Raw genomic sequence first — 20,929 nt, forward strand, 5'->3', positions numbered from 1 at the left:
CGCTGGTTTGCTCTTGTGAGTACCTATAGTCCTATCGCTGTCCTTACATTCATACCTGGTGGATTATGTGACATCATTGTGCATTATAGCTTGCTTATCCACTATTCGCTCCAAATTATCAGATCTATATTAATGCTTAAATTAATGTAGAATAAACCCAATTCTTATGAAGAAATTTAGTTCTGCATTGTTCTTGTAAGTATCTGCTGTCCTTCATCACTGTACTTATATTTGAGAGCTAGTTCTTCATGAACACTTTGCAGCTTATTTTCCATTGTCCACCATTTTTCTACACATCAGATCTACATTTACTCTTGCCAAAATATTGAATAAAACCAATGTTACTGAAGAAGTTTAGCTCCGCATTGCTCTTGTGAGTGCCTTCTGCATGTATGTTGTATTTACATTTGTACTCTGCATCTTAAGTTAAATATTCGCCATTTGTTCCTATATTTTCACATCTATATTTACTCTTAACAAAATGTAGAATAAAGGCAATGCTCTTGAAGAAGACTGTGCGGTAAACTTCTTGAATTGCGCCCCCCCCTCAATATGGACAAGGGCTTTATAGAGCATGTCTTCACTACTAATGTAAGTTTGTCCTCCTCGAGCCTTCAAACTATGAACAATGGTCTGGTGAAGCTGGCCGCTCCTGCACAATGCCATTTCCTGTCGTCTTAACTATGAACAATGCATATTATGTTCATGCTATTTTAAACCGTGTCTCTTTATTTCTGACAAGAAAATGAGATGAATTGACAGCGCTGATGCTTATACGTGCAAAACCTGTTATCTACCTACTTGTTTCTCTTTCAGGGTGACAACACTGCTGCTATGAAGAACTGCCACAATGATAGTGAGACGAACCCATTGTTTGTCCCTCTAACACATATTCTAGAGGAGAAGGCAGCACATCTTGAGGGTAGGGATACAACCACGAAGTCACATCTTGATGTAGTGTCAAACTTACTCAGTGACACAAGCTCGATGAAGTCGCCGCCTGAATCTGTTTGACTTCTTCACTCTGAAATTCGAGCAGAAATACATGCTTCCGCTCAAATCCGACTGGAACTCCAATCTCTATGCAAGATTAACCATAAGTACATGACGTTTATTGATATTATGCAGCTTAAGTTGGTGGATATGAGCGCCAAAGAAGGGCAGTCTCATCAGGTTGCTAAGCTGCTTGCGCTGCAGCTCCTGGGCCGGGCTAACCTTTCTTGAACTGTTTTGAAGTGTTGTCGGTTCTGTCTATTATTTTGTCCGCCTGTTAACTTCCACTGGTGGCGACCTGCCCATTTTATGCAATCTGCTTTCTGGTTGCCCTTTATTATCACTGGTGGCGAACTTTGATGCCGAGGGGATGTAATATGCTGTAATTTCTTTGTTGTATAGTCTAGGTTTATTCTTTGTCACGATGTTGTAATTTATTTGTTGTTTCTGTTGTCGTTGCTCTGAGAAAAGGTCGTAATATTTGATCGGTGCACAATGAGCCAATAGGTTAGGTTTATAAAATAATAATTTGTACGAAAACTGGCTGGTCGCCAATCGCTAGTACGGGTCGAACCATGGGCCTACAATCATCTTGGGCTATTAGTTTGATCTAGTCTTAATCTGGCCCACTATTAGTTTCGGGCCTTTAAAAGGCTGAGTAAACTGCTTTCCTTAATTGGGCCGGAAAATTAAATTGGCTTTTAACAGATTGAAATGTTTTTGGGCCTTGGCTGACCCAGTTACATGACGGGCGAGAAGCAGGCCGGATGTATAACGGGCCTAAATTAGGCCCAACACTCTCAAGGGCCTTTAACGAGCCTATAGGAAGTTTGGGCTAGAATGTATCCATGAAGAGTACGGTCCGTTAAGAGGCCGAAAGTAACTACAGACCATAATTAGGCCCAGGTGCAACTCGGGCCTTCAAATGGCTGAAAGTGAAACCAGGCCGAAAGAGGCCCATATATAGACAGGGCCGCTGACAGGCCGAAACTAGTATCAGGCTGAACTGTTAAATGGGCCATTAAGAGGTCGAAGAGCAAATCAGGCCGCCAATGGGCCCAATGGCACAGTAGCTGTTAAAAGGGTTGTATCTGTTATGGGCCGTAATTTGGCCCAAGAAATAAAAGTCAGTTAACAGGCCGGATCAGGGGTGGACCATAATTTGGCCCAAACTATTGCAGGTTGTTAACGGGCGGGATCTGACATGGACCGTAAACTGGGCCCAAAATATTGCAGTCATTTAACGGCCCTTATATGATGTGGGCTATAATTTGGTCCAGAAAATGTTAGGCTGTTAACGGGCCGGCCCATTAGATCTGACGAAATCTTGTGGGCCTGTTCCTGGGCCGGATTTTAGACCTATATGGGCCTCTATTGGGCCATCCCACGTGTCAACGTTTCATTGGCGATTCTTGTCAAATGGACGGTTGACATCTGTCCCAACGCTGAGCTGACACGTGGTTCGTCGGCAAATGAGAATTCTACACGTGGAAAATCGCCATTGGTCGAGGCTGTTAACGGGTTATCGGATCCAAACCGGAACCCGATAGCTTAGCGGCAACCCGTTACGGTGGATGCCACATGTCGGTCACCCTTGACGAAAGCACTTCTATGACGCGTGATTTATCGTCATGGAAGTGGACACTTCCATGATGATAATTTTGGTAATGTCATGGAACACTTCTACGAAAGCAAAGGTATGACTATCTTGATTCTGTCATAAAATCATCATGGATGTACATGCATGACAGAAAACGTGACCTACTGTGACAAACATGTATCATCACGGAAGTGTATTTTTTTGTAGTGGTTGGATGCTCCCATATCGAACGACAATCCTTATCCCTTTCATCAGCACATGCAGTTGCGGTTGGGATTTGATATATACGCACTAAATGCATGGTAAATGCAAAAAATGGCTTACATATAGCGAACGAGACCTGAAATGCGCTAGAAAATCAAACTTAGGGTATAATGGTGATTGCTTACCGTGGGAAAATTCAAGGTGAAATGATGAACTCACGTCTTCATTTCTAAATTAGCACATCTTGATTTCAAACAAAATTATGCTGTTTGTGCACATGGGCGCTTAGAGGCAACCGTTTGCATAGGCATTTCAGCGCGGCAATCGGCGACCTTTTTTCACTTTTTTCACCGAAGCCGCCAACATCCCCCTTTGTTTAGACAGCTTGCTACCAAGTTATTTTTTGACAGAAAGACTGTAAGGGAACCCCCTACAGCATAATTGGTGCAACAAACCAAAATTGCAAGTACCGTGCCTTGAACCTGGGTGGGTGGGAAGGCATCAACCCCTTCCCACCACTACGCTATGCCTTAGTCTGCACCTTGCTACCAAGTTGTTAGCTTTATGCTTATCCTCCTTTCCTGAGTTTCGCATGTGTTCTTTGTAGATGCCGAGTAGCAGTGACATCACTCATGCTTCAGGTGATGTATCTTCATCTGAGTCTGATAACCCTAGGTCTCCAGCAGATGGTTAGGGATCAAGTAATCTGGAATGGGATAGAGCTGCCGCAATCACCCTTCTGGTCAGGACACAGGAGAACGCCCCAAGAATGCCCACATACCATCCTAAATGTGTATATTAAGTAACCGACATTGATTTGAAGTCTTGGGCTCCAACTAAACTAGATAAAGCACGCACGAGGTTCAGGAGTGTGTGTGGATTTGTTGGCAAGGCAAGGCTCAACATTAATCTGTCGGGGTTTCGGAAGGCTGACACAGAAACACAGCAAAGGATAGTCCGGGAGATCATGGATCACTTCAACGTTCCGGAGCAGTGGAGAATGCAGGTGGAGCATGCTACACCGAAGAAGACCAGGGATGCTTGGAGAAACTGGAAGCACGTGTTGTACAAGAAGTACTTGAGTGAAGGCAAGGACCCAATCCCCGCATACCCCCAAATTACAAAGGCAGATTGGGCAGAATTCAAAAGGGTCAAGGCAACTATAGAGTTTACTGAGAAGAGTGCCAATCAATTGGAACTTCAGAAGAGGAACACACACACCCCCACCGAATGGGTGTGGCAGGATACTACGGCATGAAACTGACATGGGACCAGGAGGACAAAGAAGCAGTAGCCGCGGGTGGGAAACCGGCCTTTAGTGAAATCAGGGGCGAACACGCTAGAGACTACCTACGGGCACGTGCAAGGAGGCGTGACGATGAAACTTATTACTTTGAAAACTCACATGATGAAGAACTGTATCGCGTGATGTTAAAGGCTTCCAAGATCCCTGGAAGGTTCTAGAGGAACTCATGAACATTGCTAATTTGACCATATTTTGAATTTTTTTAAAGAAATGATAAAAGACTAAAAAAATTGAAATGCTTTTGCATTGAGCCATCTTATGTGCACTAGTTTGTGGGAAAAATAATAAACTTGTAATACCATAATTTTTTTAAAAACTTCACAATTTAGCATTGTTTGACTGAAAACACCCAATTATTTTAGAACAAAATAAGTGAAATGTGGGTCACCACTTGTCACATACTTAAATAAGTAACAAAAAGGAAAACTTTGTACATTCTCACATGCAAACAACACAAATTTCATTTACAATTTATAATTTTACAGACATAAACTCTAAACATAGCTACTAACAAAATAACACTATTTCATTGTCCTAATCTACTTGTCGGATTCAGAGCTCCGCAGAACCAAGAAAGGTTCAAACTCTGGGGCGTGTGCAAAGAACTCAATCTCTCCATCCTACCAACTCATCGCTCTCATGGCCTAGCTCGATGAACGGGAAGAAAAGAGACTCAGAAGTTTACCCAGGTTCAGGCCACCTTGCGGTGTAAAACCCTACTCCTACTTTGGGGTGGATTAGCCTCGCGGGGGGCTAAAGGTGAACTAGTACAGGGGAAGAACAACCTCAGGAGGTCTGTTCTTGTGTGGGTGTGATCTTAGGATCCGATCTCCTTCTACGGTAGTGGCTAGCCTCTATTTATAGTAGCCTCGCTCCTCTTCCTCCAAAACGAAGGCGGGAAGGGATCCCACATTGGCCAAGTTTGAAGGGGGACAAGAAGTACATCTTATCCCGACGAAAGGTGGTCTTCGCCTGCAAAGCTTATGGTCGTGTCGTTGTGGTGGGTTCGGAGATGACATCCGTCCTACTGTCCTAGCGGTCTTGGTCTTGTAGCACGAGAACGGAAACCTTTGGGTGATTCCTCGGGACTCCGCGCCTGCGCTTGCCTCCTTAGCACCAAAGAGGAAACCTACTGTACTGCGCTTGCTGGCGCCCGCCTGACCTTCATCGTCATGGCTTGCGTCACCCGAACCTCAGGAGGTGGGTGCATGCATAGGAATCTCCGCTCCTCAGGAGCTAGCTTGAGGAGGCCGCTCCCTCCGGAGGTCTTGGCGTCGTCCGCCTCGTGAGGCTTGGCCCCTCGCGAGGGTCTTGTCTTGTCAATGCCGAAGATTGGGCCATACCGAGCCACCGATGGAGCCATGCCGTCGTCCACATGCAGGCAGGTCTGGGTACCCTGGTTCCCAGAATGCCGACAGTATCCCCCGGGCCCAAGGCACTCTCGGACTTGTCTTCGGAGCAAAGACAAAGGACAAGGGCGAAGCACCACGGGCCCCAATCACCTGCGGACCGAGTCAACGCATGGCGCTTGATGGGACGTGGGCGTCTCCACTTCCCCATGCAGCCTCGGCAACCGTTTGACTTGACAACATCCTGTTGCATGCAGATTACTCGAGGTCGTGGGAGGCCGGCGGTTGGCCTTCCTTCGGCTATAAATGGGAGAGGGGGAGCGAAGCCCCTGCTCATCTCCGTCTTCTCTCTGCATGGTCCTCCTTCTTCCTTTCCATCCCACCGTCTTACTGAAGCATCCATGGCGTCGGTGAGGAGGTTTTCCGCTGCAGAGAAGGGGAAACCCCTCAGGTGGAACCTGAGCTACTCGCGCCAAAGAAGAGGCTCGATTGCTCCCGCGACGCCGTCATGGAGCCCATGGTAATGCGGCCTTGGCATGAACGGCCTCCGCCGGGCTTCCCAGTCCCTGTGTACGCCCAACACCGTGAGAACAGGCGGTGGCCGTACGGCCACCCCGCTCGCGGTCCCGCGCCGAAGGCACGACCCGCGAGTTTGTGATGTGGGCGACAATGCCACCACGCACATGGATCCGGCTCCCGCAGTTCTTCGCTGAGGAGATACCGCCAAGGGGGCCCATCGAGTTATAGCTGCAACATGCGGGGTGCTACTGCCAAGCCTCTGAAGAGAAAGTCGAGGTTGTCAACTCCGGTGACGTCTTCATGACTCGAGGGTGGGGAGAGATCGCCCACGCCTGCCGCTCGGATGGAGCTCTCACCATCCACTTCGAATATGATGGAGCTTCGAGTCTCTCCTTCAAGGTCTTCAGCGAGGATGGCCACACGTGGGATGCTGCTCCGAGGAAGGTGGCCGAGGTGACGAGGCCGCCGGCGGCAAACTTTCCCTTGGCCTTGTCCGCGACTCTTTCGATGGCAGCAGCGCCCCATCGGATTCAAGCGACAATGCCAGCTACGAACCGCCAAGCCGTCGAGCCCGGACCACAGCAGCAGCAGCATCCCGGCGCCACCGGTGATGCCGCCGAGGCCGCGGTTCTCCGAGGGCTCTACCTTTCTTTTTTGCTTCATCCCTATACCAAATCATGACGAGCCCCGTGGGGGTATGTGAAAATTGTGATGCTTTTGCCTTAACGTTATTGTTTCTGATCATTGTCATATGTATGCTTCTTGCAGTGGCACGGTCCCCCCTTTCATCCTCGCGGTAGCTTAATGCCCTACGCCGACAGGACCCAGTCCCCAGGCAGGCTTCAGCCGTCGTTGGCCAGGTCGCGATGCCGTGGTCAAGGCCAGGAGGTGAGTGGCCCGAGGTCTAGTAAGAGCCCCTGAGGTGTGATACTCATGGGGTCCCATTTGGCGCGCGAGCGGATTTCAAAAGACGGAAAGGGAAGCATCCTTGCCCAGCGAAGTCGCGAGAAGCAACACTCTGATCGTGAGGTTCACGCCTGCGTGCATATGGTGACTTATCTTAGAGAGCCTGTGGTGATCCTTGCCCTGTGAGGGCAGCTTTTGGTGCGACGCCTGGCTGTGTCCTGGTGGCGGTGATGCTCCCAGGCAGAACTCACGCCGACCCCTTCTTCCTCGCTTATCTGGATGCTCTACATCCTCGTGTCCCGGCCCTCGAGCGAGGTTCAGCCGTGGCTCTATGCCAGGTAGCGATGTTGTGGTCAAGGCCAGGGGTTGAGGGCTCAAGAGCCAGTAGGAGCCCCTGAGGCGCGTTGCTCAGGGCCCCCCCTTTAACATGCAAGCGATTTGCGTGAAAAGGGAGTGGCTGGCCTTGCAAGGGGTTGCAACTCGAGGTGCTGGTGGGGCCGCTCGTGATCACAGCTCCGGAGGTCCCTGCGGTTTAGCCTAAGAAAGAAAACATAGCCGCGCTTGCTGTCCTACTGGTGATCTATCCGCAGGAAGACGAAGGCAATGAGGACCCGATGAGGTGACATGCGCGGGGCTGGCCGTGAGCCAGAGCTCGATCTCTCAGATTTATCAGCGCTGCATGGACGGACCCGAGCACAGGCATCGTGCCAGTAGCTCCCCATTCTGGGGTGAGCAAGAGGCGGGTCAGTAACGTGTAGAGGCTGCGAGGGGCAAGACGGCAGGGGTAATGTTGTATAACCATGATAACACAAGCATGCATACTTTTCCAGAGTACATGAATCAAAAGGGTGCGGCTACGGGACTGGCCCTGGCAGCTTGAGGATAATGCAGCCCGAGGGGCGCCCTCAATTGAACAAACCAAAAAGTCACCTGGCACCATCGCTGAGGAATTATTGGAGTAGCTGAAGGTGCGCGCCGCGAAGTCGCTCCTCACGAGTCGTCCGACTCCCGAACCTCATGAGGCTCCGGAGATCCAGGGGGCTCGCGAGGGTTTGGCACCTCCTCCATCTGGATCATCTGGCACCTGGCCTCATGAGCCTCTGGGATGGCCCGCATGCGGTGCTGGTGCGCGGCAGGTGCATTCGGCAGGCTAAAAGGCATGCAAACATAGCTGTGAGGGGGACCTCCACACCGGCCAACGTGGGACGGCCAGAAGAGCTCTTGAGAAGCGGCTCTGTTGAGCCCTGGGATGTTGACACAGACGCGCAGCTCACTACCCACGTCAGGGGCGGCACCTGCACTGGGTGCTGCGGGGCGACGCTCGCAACGCATGGCTCGCGCCTCCCGAAGCTCCTCGGTCACCTTGGTGATGAACTCCTGAGCACCTGGTGCCATGTGCCCTGTTCGCGGAAGCGCGCGTTGAAGCACGGCTCCACATGGTGCCCGAACGCCTCCCTCGTGACGTTGGCCAGGTCAGAGGCCCTCCAGGGGAGAACCCCCAAGCCCAACCTGAGAGGGGCACCGGGCACGCATTCCTATGCGAGAGGGGAAGGCGCCCCAGTTGTGGGTGCAGGTCCTGGGGCACGATCATCGGCCACCCCACCCTCCTGAGGTCCTCGGTGGTGCAGTGCCTCTTCTTCTTGGGGACGACCTCAGGGGGTGGATGGCGCCTTCGTCATCTGAGTTCTCGACCGCCATGGCCTGGTAAGCGCGCTCGAGGAAGCACACCGCATCCTTTTCATCGCAGGCGACTGTGATGATGCCACCGCTTCCTTGCATCTCGAGGACATTGTAGCCGTGGTGAGTCACTGCCATGAACTTGGCCACGGCTGGATACCCAAGGATGACGTTGTACAGGAGAGGAATGTGGGCGACGTCGAAGTTGATGAGCTCAGTGCGGTAGTTGTCGCGCTTGCCGAAGGTGACGGGGAGACGGATCTGTCCTATGGGTACGGTGGAGCCATCGGTCACCCCTAAGAAAGGCTTGGTGGGCAGAAGCTGGCCGTATGGCACCTGGAGCGTGTCAAACATCTCGACGGAGGGGATGTTGAGCCCCGCACCGCCATCGATGATTGTCTGGTGACAAAGACGTTGCTGATGGTAGGTGAGCAGAGCATTGGGAGCGCGATGGCGGAGGCTGCGCACTTGAGCTGATCAGTGGAGTCGAAGGTAATAGCGTACTTGGACAACCTGAGGGGACGCGATGCCTCGAGCTTGGCGGTGGGAGGCGGGGGCCTGAGCACCGCCCAGGATGCAGGCGATGGCACAAGGCTCTTGGAAGCCCCCAGCCCCATCATCTTGGCGGTGGTCGTCGTTCCTCCTTGGCAGCAGCGGCAGCGGAGGAAGTCTGGCGTTACCCTGAGGACGGTCCTCATGAGGCTGGTCCCTCCAGGGGCCGTCACGAGGCAGGCCCTGCCAGCGGTCCTCACGAGGCTGATCACGCCAGTCCTGGCGGGGGTCACGATTGTCCCAGCGGCCCCAACCTCGGCCTCCTCCGCCGCCGTAGCTGCGGTCATTGCGCTCAGGGCGACGGTCGAGGCGCCCATCTCGGATGTCCCTGAGCTCTTGGCAGTCATTGGTGTTGTGGCTATGGATGTTGTGGAAGACGCAGAACGCGCGACTGCCCTTGGAGGACTCGGAGTGGTCGTAACCGCGCTTCATCTCAGGCTCAGCCGCGAGTACGGCTGGGCCCTTGCGCTGCACGTCCTTGGCCTTCTTGTCTTCAGGATCGGCCTCCGGGAGCTCGAGGAGTGAGAGGCGACCTTCCTCTGCCCTCGCGCACTTGGTCGCCATGTTGAACATCTCCAGAGCCGAGCACACGTCCTCGTGTATGGCGAGTTCTTCCTTCATCTTGACATCCCGGACACCGTCAGTGAATGCCGAAATGATGGCCTCGTCCGACACCTTGGGGATCTTAAGGCGAACGTTGGTGAAGCGCAGAATGTATTTGTGCAAGGTCTCCCATGGCTGCTTCTTGATGCACCGCAGGTCGCCCATGGCAGGGGCGCGGTCGCGAGTGCCCTGGAAGTTCGCGATGAAGCGCGCAGCTCATCCTAGGAGGAGATCGATCCCACGGGGAGGTTCAGGAGCCACGAGCGCGCGCCATCCTTAAGGGACATGGGTAACCAGTTCGCCATGACCTTCTCGTCGCCGTTCGCCGCCTCGATGCTCAGCTCATAGAGATGGAGGAACTCAGTGGGGTCAGGGGTGCGTCGTAGCGCGGAGGCAGGTCCGGCTTGAACTTGTCGGGTGAAAGATCGTGGATGTCGCCTAGAGGGGGGGTGAATAGGCGCTTTAAAATAATTACGGTTAAGGCTTGAACAAATGCGGAATAAACCTAGCGGTTAATTTTCCAAGCACAAAACCTACAAAAACTAGGCTCACCTATGTGCACCAACAACTTATGCTAAGCAAGATAAACTACTAGGTGAAAGCAAGATATATGAGAAGAAACAATATGGCTATCACAAAGTAGAAGTGCATAAGTAAAGAGCTCGGGTAAGAGATAACCGAGGCACGCGGAGACGATGATGTATCCCAAAGTTCACACCCTTGCGGATGCTAATCTCCATTTGGAGCGGTGTGGAGGCACAATGCTCCCCAAGAAACCACTAGGGCCACCGTAATCTCCTCACGCCCTCGCACAATGCAAGATGTCGTGATTCCACTAAGGGACCCTTGAGGGCGGTCACCGAACCCATACAAATGACAACCCTTGGGGGTGGTCACCGAACCCATACACTTTGGCAACCCTTGGGGGCGGTCACCGGTACCCGTCAAATTGCTCGGGGCGATCTCCACAACCTAATTGGAGACCCAGATGCTTGCCCGGAGCTTTACACCACAATGATTGAGCTCCGAACAACACCAACCGTCTAGGGCGCCAAGGCACCGAAGAGGAACAAGCTCTAGGGTGCCCAAACACCAAAGAGTAATAAGCTTCTCAAACTTCACTTCCACGTATCACCATGGAGAACTCAAACCTATGCACCAAATGCAATGGCAAGGGCACACGGAGTGCCCAAGTCCTTCTCTCTCAAATCCCACCGAAGCAACTAATGCTAGGGAGGAAAATGAGAGGAAGAACAAGAAGGAGAACACCAAGAACTCCAAGATCTAGGTCCAAGGGGTTCCCCTCACATAGAGGAGAAAGCGATTGGTGGAAATGTGGATCTAGATCTCCTCTCTCTTTTCACTCAAAAACTAGCAAGAATCCATGGAGGGATTGAGAGTTAGCAAGCTTGAAGAAGGTTAACAATGGGGGAAGAACACGAGATGAAAGGATAAGGTTCAATGGGGAAGAAGACCCCCTTTTATATGTGGGGAAAATCCAACCGTTATGCTCACAGCCCGCACAGAGCGGTACTACCGCTCGTCCTCACGGTACTACCGCTCGACCTCACGGTACTACCGCTCGACCTCACGGTACTACCGCTAGGGATAGCGGTACTACCGCAAATGGTAGCGGTACTACTGCCTGCGAGCGGTACTAAAAAAATACTACCGCTCAGGAGCCGCGGTAGTACGGCTCTGGAGCGGTAGTAAAAATTTACATCCGCTCTAGCCACGGTAGTACTGCTGCAGCCTTTACCAAAACAGCCACAACTTCTGCAAACGGACTCCGAATTCAACGAAACTAAGTTTGTTGGAAAGCTAACGACATGGGCTAACAAAATATTGACGGAAATATCAATAAGAAGCAAATGAGAAAAGGCCCATAAGAAAATGGTGAGAACCCTTCCTCGGATAAGACCGGTAAAACCTCCAACACCGAAAACATCATAGAAGACGCATGCGAACTCCGTTTTCGATGAACTCAAGCTTGTCATCAAGATGACCATAAGCTCTAAGACTCACAAAGAGAACCAAACAAGAACCAAGAAACATGATGCAAGGATGCAATGGTTAGAGCTCTCTACTAACGATACGATCAAGCTACCAACTTGAGAGCCCCCCTTGATAGTACGGCAAACGATCGTATAACCCGGTCTCCCAACTACCACCATGAGACCGGTAAAATAGAAAACCTATCAAGGGAAAACCTTTGCCTTTCACATGGTCTCAAGTTGGACCACCTTTCTTGATTGCGTTGGCTCGATGAAGACTAGATGATTGCTCCCCCATAGTCCACTATGGGTGAGCCACTCTTCGGCTCATCTTCACAAGTCCATTGTCACCACAATGGACGGCAAGCTTCAAGCACTTGATCTCTTCGTGATGCATCACTTGAACTTGCACACCGCATCCTAACCCCACAAAGAACTCTCGCGAAGACCATGGGTTAGTACACAAAGCGTGATTGACGGTGCTTACCATACCATGGGATCACTTGATCCCTCTCGGTACATTTTCTAAGCTTTGTGTGTCGATCAACTTGATTCACTCTTTGACTTAGTCTTGATCAACCTCTCACAAGACCAACCTTTTAGGTAATTCCTTGAATAGCACCTTGGTCAACACAAACTCTACTTGACACCAACACATGTACTCTAAGAAAAGCCTATGGACAAAACCTTCAAATATAACTCAAGGAAACCGCAACCATTAGTTCATAGAGATTGTCATCAATTACCAAAACCAAACATGGGGGCACTGCATGTTCTTTCATTGGGCCAGACAACACGACGCAGCTCCGGAGTGAACGCTCGGCAGCCCGCCGCGCTCACTGGAGCCCGCCGCGAAGGGGGGCCTGGTCTTGGTGCTCGCGTGCCGCCGCCTTGGGTGGCACATGGTCTTGACGTGGCGGTGCTAGGAGTGCGCGCGCTTCTCCCTGAGGTCGCTGCACCACCTGGCAGCTTTCTTCGTCGCGCGCCGGCGCCCTGCGTGGCGGGTCGTGCTGAGGGGCCTCACGCCTTGGCTCGGAGAAGACATCATGCGGGAAAGGAGGAGGAAGCATGCCATGGGCCACGTCGCCCACCTGAGGCGGCGGGGGAGGCAGCGAGCGAGACGGTGTAGGAGCCTCTCCTGCGGCACTGACGAGCTCAGCGATGTGGTCCAACCAGTCCTCATAAAGGTCATCGGTCGGGTGGTAGCGCAGAAGCTCGCGCGCCATGAGCAGTGCAGCCTGCGCGTTTGCCGGGCCGCGACGAGCATGGGAGGACGAAGCAACGGCTGGAGTCAGTGACGGGGTGGCGGTGCGACCATCGCGCCGCACAGACGGCATCAGCGATGAGTCCTGCCGCTCGTGGGCCGCAGGGTCGGTGGCGGCGTTGGCGCAGTTGACGAGGAGCGGCGAGGGGCGCCGTCGCCCGCAGGTGCAGTTTGAGCGACGCGGGTAGTGAGGGCCGCCCGGCGCTCAGCACGAACTTGACGAGCGTCGGACATGAGAACGGCGTAACGGCGGCGAAACGACCGACGGAAGTGAGGCTTCGACACGCCCCTACCTGGCGAGCCAAATGTCGGATTCAGGGCTCCGCAGACCCAATAAAGGTTCGAACTCTGGGGCGTGTGCAAAGAACTCAATCTCTCCAGCCTACCAACTCGTCGCTCTCACGGCCTAGCTCGATGAACGGGAAGAAAAGAGACTCGGCAGTTTAACCAGGTTCAGGCCACCTTGCGATGTAAGACCCTACTCCTGCTTTGGGATGGATTAGCCTCGCGGGGGGCTGAAGGTGAACTAGTACAGGGGAAGAACAACCTCAGGAGGTCTGTTCTTGTGTGAGTGTGATCTTAGGATCTGATCTCCTTCAATGGTAGTGGCTAGCCTCTATTTATAGTGGCCTCGCTCCTCTTCCTCCAAAACGAAGGCGGGAAGGGATCCCACATTGGCCAAGTTTGAAGGGGAACAAGAAGTACATCTTATCCTGATGAAAGGTGGTCTTCGCCTGCAAAACTTCTGGTCGTGACATTGTGGTGGGCTCGGTGATGACATCCGTCCTGGCGGTCTTGGTCTTGTAGCACGAGAACAGAAACCTTTGGGTGATTCTGAGGGAGTCCTAGATTAGGGGGTCCCTGGGTGTCCGTGCTATGTGACACGGGCCGGACTGATGGGCTGTGAAGATACAAGATAGAAGACCTTCCCCCATGTCCGGATGGTACTCTCCTTTGCGTGGATGGCAAGTTTGGCGTTCGGATATGAAGATATCTTTCTCTGTAAACCGACTCTGTACAACCCTAGGCCCCTCCGGTGTCTATATAAACTGGAGGGTTTAGTCCGTAGAGGCAATCACAATCGTACCGGCTAGACATCTAGGGTTTAGCCATTACGATCTCGAGGTAGATCAACTCTAGTAACCCCTATATTCATCATAGTCAATCAAGCAGGAAGTAGGGTATTACCTCCATCAAGAGGGCCCGAACCTGGGTAAACATCGTGTCCCCTGCCTCCTATTACCTTCGATCCTTAGACGCACAGTTCCGGACCCCCTACCCGAGATTGGCCGGTTTTGACACCGACATTGGTGCTTTCATTGAGAGTTCCTCTGTGCTGTTGACAGAAGGTTCGATGGCTCGTTCGATCATCTAAAATAATGTTGTTTCGGGAAAGACTCCCCCCCTCCCCGGCCAAATTTTCATATTCGGCGGCTTCGCACTGCGTGCCAACTTGATTGGCCACCTTGAGCAGATTGACAACTATGCCCCTGGTCATCAGATCAGTTTCGGGAACTTAAACTATGTCGCCGATATCCGAGGAGACTTGATCTTCGAAGGGTTCACGGCTCCGACCACCGGTCTGGCCTCAGATCCAGAGCAGACTAGCAGGTCCGAAGACGGGAGTTTAGAGCCCGCCGGATCCCTTGCAATTATGGAATTCGCTATCGGAGATCTGGAGGGGACGGCGTTATTGGCAAACCCGAAGACGAACCAAGCTCCCCTTGTCGCTAAAGCGCCGGACTCTCCCTCGAACTCTGAGTCCGAACTCTCGAGGTCCGCGTCAAGCAGGCGTGGCCAGGAGGCCTTCACCCCGGTCAGCCCTGCGGACTCACGCTTCTCTGTCCAAACCTCACTCCTACACGAGGCTCTGGACTTAATCCGATCCCTCGCCATTACAGAGGATTCGCTTCCGAATTATGCTCAGCCCGGACTAGGGGCTGAGAGCGGGGAATTTTACGTCCCACCCACCACCCACTTCATAGCCACTGTCGAAGATCTAACCAACATGCTAGACTACGCCTCCAAAGACATCGAAGGCATGGACGACGATGTCGGAGACGAACAAGGCCAAGACCCTCCGTCTACCGGATGTTGGACGGCCACCTCCACATACGACGTGTACATGGTGGACACACCCAAAGAGGATGAAGACGATGGTAAGGATCCTGTTGAGGACAAGCCTGCTTAAGCACCTCCAAAGCGTCGACGTCGGCGGCGCCGCTCAAAATCGTGTCGCAATAAAGACAGCAATACCGGCACCAAAGACAATAGCACTCCAGAGAATTTCGAAGACCCCGAAGCCCCTGTCGAGCCAACATCCGAACAGGATGATTGGGAGGATGGGCAAGTTAACCCCAACGATCCAATCGGGAACGAGGACTCGGAGGATAGTAACTACCTACCGATCTCCGAAGAGGACGTGAGCCTCGGCGACGAAGACTTCATCGTGCCGGAGGAACCCCTCGAGCAAGAGCGCTTTAAGCGCAGGCTAATCGCCACTGCGAGAAGACTGAAAAAGAAGCAGCAGCAGCTTCAAGCTGAACAGGATATACTCAATGACAGATGGACTAATGTCCTGGCAGCCGAGGAATACGGCCTCAAAATCCCAACTAAGAGTTACCCGAAGCGCAAGCTACTACCTCAATTTGACAACGAGGCCCTTGAGCCAATACCATCAAAGCATAAAATTGCTGACGAACCCGACCGACCACCACGTGGACGGGACAGACCGGCTACCCACGCCGAACACCAGCCCGCGCCACCCCGCCGTCGAGGCAGGGAGGCAGCGGCCCCGGGCTATACCTATGACCTACGCAAGGACCTGGACAATAGAGCCGGTCAGACAAGATCAATCTATGGGTCAAGGGGGCGTGCTCCGACGCGACAGGACAGCCATCAGGCCTGGCGTGACAGGCACAACCTCACCCGACCCAAAAACCGCATTCGTACCTCGTCCGAACTACGCCGCGACATCGCTCGATACAGAGGCGCCACACACCCCTTATGTTTCACCGATGAGGTTATGGAGCACCAGTTCCCCGAGGGATTTAAACCCATGAACATTGAATCATACGATGGCACCACAGACCCCGCAGTATGGATCGAGGATTTTTCTTCTCCATATTCATATGGCCCGCGGTGATGATCTCCATGCCATCAAATACCTCCCGCTAAAATTAAAGGGACCAGCACGGCACTGGTTAAACAGACTCCCAGAAAACTCTATTGGTAGCCGGGAAGACCTGGAGGATGCCTTTAGAGACAACTTCCAAGGCACCTATGTTCGGCCTCCAGACGCCGATGACCTTAGTCACATAGTCTAGCAACCTGCAAAATCAGCCCGAAAACTCTGGACCAGGTTCTTGATCAAAAAGAACCAAATTGTGGATTGTCCGGATGCCGAAGCCCTCGCGGCCTTTAAACACAGCGTCCAAGATGAGTGGCCCGCCCGACACCTCGACCAAGAAAAGTCGAAGTCCATGGCAGCCCTTACCGCACTTATGGCCCGCTTTTGCGCGGGAGAAGATAGCTGGGAGCTCGTAGAAGCAATAGCACCAGCGACCCTGGCACCTCCGAAGCCAGGGATGGCAATGGCAAGCCACAACACAACAAGCACAAGCGTCGGAGCAATAACGAAGGTACCGAAGACATGGCGGTCAACGCCGGATTCAGTGGCTCCAAACCCGGTCAACGGAAGAAGCCATTCAAAGGAAACGGAGATGGTCCATCTAGTTTGGACAGAATACTCGACCGGCCTTGCCAGATTCACGGCACCCCCGATAAGCCTGCCAATCATACCAACAGGAATTGTTGGGTCTTTAAACAGGCCGACAAGCTCAATGCCGAACACAAGGGGAAAGGGCTGCCCAGCAAGGACGATGATGAAGAGCCTCATCCACCGAACACAGGGGGACAGAAGAAATTTCCCCCCGAGGTTAAAACTGTGAACATGATCTACGTTACTCATGCCCCTAAGCGGGAGCGCAAGCGCGCGTTAAGGGACGTCTATGCCATAGAGCCGGTCGCCCCAAAATTTAACCCGTGGTCAGCTTGTCCGATCACCTTTGATCGCAGAGACCATCCGACTAGTATCCGTCACAGAGGCTTGGCTGCATTGCTCCTCAATCCAATTATTGACGGATTCCACCTCATGCGAATCCTTATGGACAGCGGCGGCAGTCTCAATCTGCTTTATCAGGACACCGTCCGCAAAATGGGCATTGATCCACCAAGAATCAAGCCCACTAAAACCACCTTTAAAGGGGTAATACCTGGCATAGAGTCCTCCTGCACAGGATCCATAATGCTGGAAGTCGTCTTCGGCTCACCGGATAATTTCTGGAGCAAAGACCTTATCTTCGACATCCCGTTCCGCAGTGGCTATCATGCACTACTCGGACGAACTGCTTTAGCCCGTTTCAATGCAGTCCTGCACTACACTTATCTAAAGCTCAAGATGCCTGGACCACGTGGCATCATAACAGTCAACGGAAACATGGAGCGCTCCCTCCGTACAGAGGAGCATACCGTGGCCCTCGCAGCCGAAGTGCAGGGTGGCCTCGCTAAGCCGAATACTACACTGGCGGTCAAGCCCCCGGACACGGTTAAACGAGTCCGGTCTACCCTGCAGAACGATAGTCCGGCTCATCCAGAGCTAGATTAGCAATTCGGCCTCCGCCAATGCCCCAGCCTGATAGTGGCATACGTACCGCGCATACATAACTACGCGCTAAACATACCATGGGCAAGAACGGAGGCATGCTAAACATAAGGTCCCCGATACGGCTCAACCCTATCCGGACCTCCATATTTTTTCACCTTTTTCTCCTTCTTTTTATTTTTTAGGTTCTTTACAACCCATATCAATTTCTGGTGGTAACGAGGGCCCCATTCTAGGCCCCTTATGCATACTCAATTGTTGATCCTCTCAAAGGATCATACACCAAGGCGAAAAGCGGCGCAGACATGCGGCAGAGTGTCCAAAGGATCTTCAAGATCATCTTTTTAATTTTAGGACCTATATACAGCTTTCCCTTGCCCTCGGCATGTAAAATAGCCGTGATGCTAATCGCATCTTCTGTGAAAATACGTTTTGATGTACCAATCAGACTATAATGGAAACAGTTTCACCCAACCCTGTCCGGTACTGGCTTCTTTTTTATCTGTTCTTCCACTTCATGTCCAAATTGGCATATACACCTTGGTACGACTTAAATCACCAGGGGCTCTATTCAAGCCATATATATACCCTTCAACAATACAAAGTCCGAACACTCTCAGAGTACATTTCGGCATCCCGAATACTGCATTATATGCATCGGCTCCGAATCACGTCTTTGGTCAATAGTTGGGTTGCCCGGCTCCTATGCTTGCTACCTTACATTCCATTTTCAGCTAAGGTAGTAAAGGGAGAACTACTGCGATTGTGTTTCCGGCTAGCCCGGTTAAGCACCTCAGTAGAAAAAGTAGAAAACTGACTGTCGTGATACGGCGAGAGCTGGTCAGCAATTCGGTGACTTATTAAATCTCTAGCGATTTATTCCGTATTACACGAAGGACTGGCTCTTTCCAGTCACGCGCTTAAGGCATCCAAATCCGGACAGCCGCATACGCTCCAGGGGCTGCCTTGCAGTCCCATTATCCCACTCCTATGGCTACAAGAAAGTGTTAAAGCCGCATAGTCCGATTGCCTTGTTCACTACGTAAATCACCTCCTTTACGGACCAAGACGTTGGGTTAAGAGTGATTATACGTCATCCCGAACACCCCCGTAGTATATACGTGGGGGCTGAAGCCAACGACTGGCAAACTTTCAGAATAGTAGTATACAGCCACACGGGAGGAAAATAGTTCAGATAAATGCATAAAATATATTACACAGCCTTGGTCTATAATACATTGTCCGGATAGCCCGGATACATTTACTCGAACATGATATCCTTCGAGCATTGACCCTCTATCAAATGGGCACCCTCAAGGACATCTTCAAAATAGCGCTCTGGCTTACGGTGGACCTTGCCTCCGGGCGGACCGTCAACCGCCACGTCGGCGGCCTTCATCTTCGCCCAGTGCATCTTGACACAGGCAACGGCCATCCGTGCACCCTCTATGCATGCCAAGCGCTTCACCACCTCTACTCGGGGTAAGACGTCACCGAGTCCTTTAACCAGGCCGAAGTAGCTGCTCGGAATGGGTCCGGCTGGCCATAGCCAGACTATGATGTCCTTCATGGCCAAACCGGACATCCTATGCAACTCCGCCAGCTGCGTCATCTGATTGTTCAGTAACGCTGGTCGCTCCGGCGCCGAGTACTGCGACCAAAAGAGCTTCTCCGTCGTGTTTCCTTCTTCGTCCCGGAAATACTCGGCGATGTTGGCAGCACTCCTTGGGAGATCCGCAAAAGCGTCTGGAGCACTCCACAGTCGATTTAGCAAAGCATATCTTCGACCGCTGAATATACTCTGTAAAAGAAAAGGCTTACCAGGCGCTATCTGTCTGGCTTGCTTGATCTCCTCGCGAGCCGCCCGAGACTCGGACCGCGCCTCCTTCGCAGCTTGAAGAGCCTTGGCGAGTTCGGCCGCTTGGGCCTTGTTACTCTCCTCCAAGGACTCACACTTGGTGGCGGCCTCCTAGAGCGCTTGTTCTACTTCGGTCATCCTCGCATCATATTGAAGGCGGGCGGCCTTTTCGGCCTCTACATCTGCAGCCTCTTTCTCTGCGGCTGCTTTGCTTGTTCCCGCCTCCTTCTTGGCTTCGGCAAGGGCATTCTTGAGGGCCTCGACCTCGGTCCCGTTGCCTACAATCATTTACATAGCAGCGACATGAGCTTGAACTCTAAGTTTGCATTATAACTTAGACTCGTGAAGGAGTCTTTTAAAACAAAAAAGGGGGCATACCTTGGGCCTCATCAAACCGCTTGTTAATACGATCGGTCTCATCGTTAGCCGGCTTCAGTTTCCGCTGGAGTTCGGCCACTTCAGCATCTTTAGCTGAAGCTGCCAACAGTGAAGCCTGTTTATCAAAATAGATGAACGTGTTATCTCCGGCGATTATTTGATCCTCTATTCGGCTCTTTTTCCAAAGACCCAAATAGAGTCTCAGGGGCTACTATCTATATATAGGCATATTCTTCCAATACAAAAAGCGGCTAAAGCATGTTATATCACTTACCCTCTGGCGCCGTTTTAGCGGCCTTCTGCATCTCCCCCTAGCCGGAGAATTTCTTTGGGAAAACACCTCGGTGTCATCCGTGGCTCGGGGCGGAGAGGTTTGCGGAGGTGTTTCGCTCTCCATCATCTCCAGCGCCAACGAGTTCCCCGAAGATGATGATTGTTGGGGGAGATCACGGGTCGGACTAAAAATACGCAAATAAATTGTTATCCCACGATCTGTAAAACGCCGGATGTATGTATGGTATTTCTAAAAACTCACGATTCGGCAGGGGGCTTTGGCCTGAGGCGCCGCTCAGGGATGACTTCAGTGTCTGACTCTGAATCATCCGAAAGGAGATCTTCCCCTTCTTGGACGCCTCCGCTTCTAGGTCCGCTGACGCCCCCCCCTCTTCTTCTCTCCCCCTTGAGGGGAGAATTGCTCTCCTCCTCATCCTCTTTATCTTCATCTCCCTCGGGGGAGGAGAGAACCTCGGTGTCTTCGGACGCGATGTCCGAAGTACCTTTACGGCGAAGGCCACTTCTGGCCTCCTTGGCCTTCTTCTCCGGCGCCTGGTATGGCGCCGGAACCAGCATCTTTGTCAGCAAAGGGATAGCTGGGTCTTCGGGCAGCGGAGCCAAACAGTTGATCCCCTCTGCTTTGTTCGTGCAGACCTGAAGGAGAAAAGGAAGGCTCAGCATACTCCTCGGATCTACGAGTAGAGGTTATGTTTGGGAATTTGAAAACTTACTGGAGTGGCCGGGTGAGCATAGTCGAGGCCAAGGTCTTCGGTTGTGCTTGGCCACGACT

Source organism: Triticum aestivum, chromosome 3D, assembly GCF_018294505.1.
Source record: "Triticum aestivum cultivar Chinese Spring chromosome 3D, IWGSC CS RefSeq v2.1, whole genome shotgun sequence".
NCBI lineage: Eukaryota > Viridiplantae > Streptophyta > Magnoliopsida > Poales > Poaceae > Triticum > Triticum aestivum.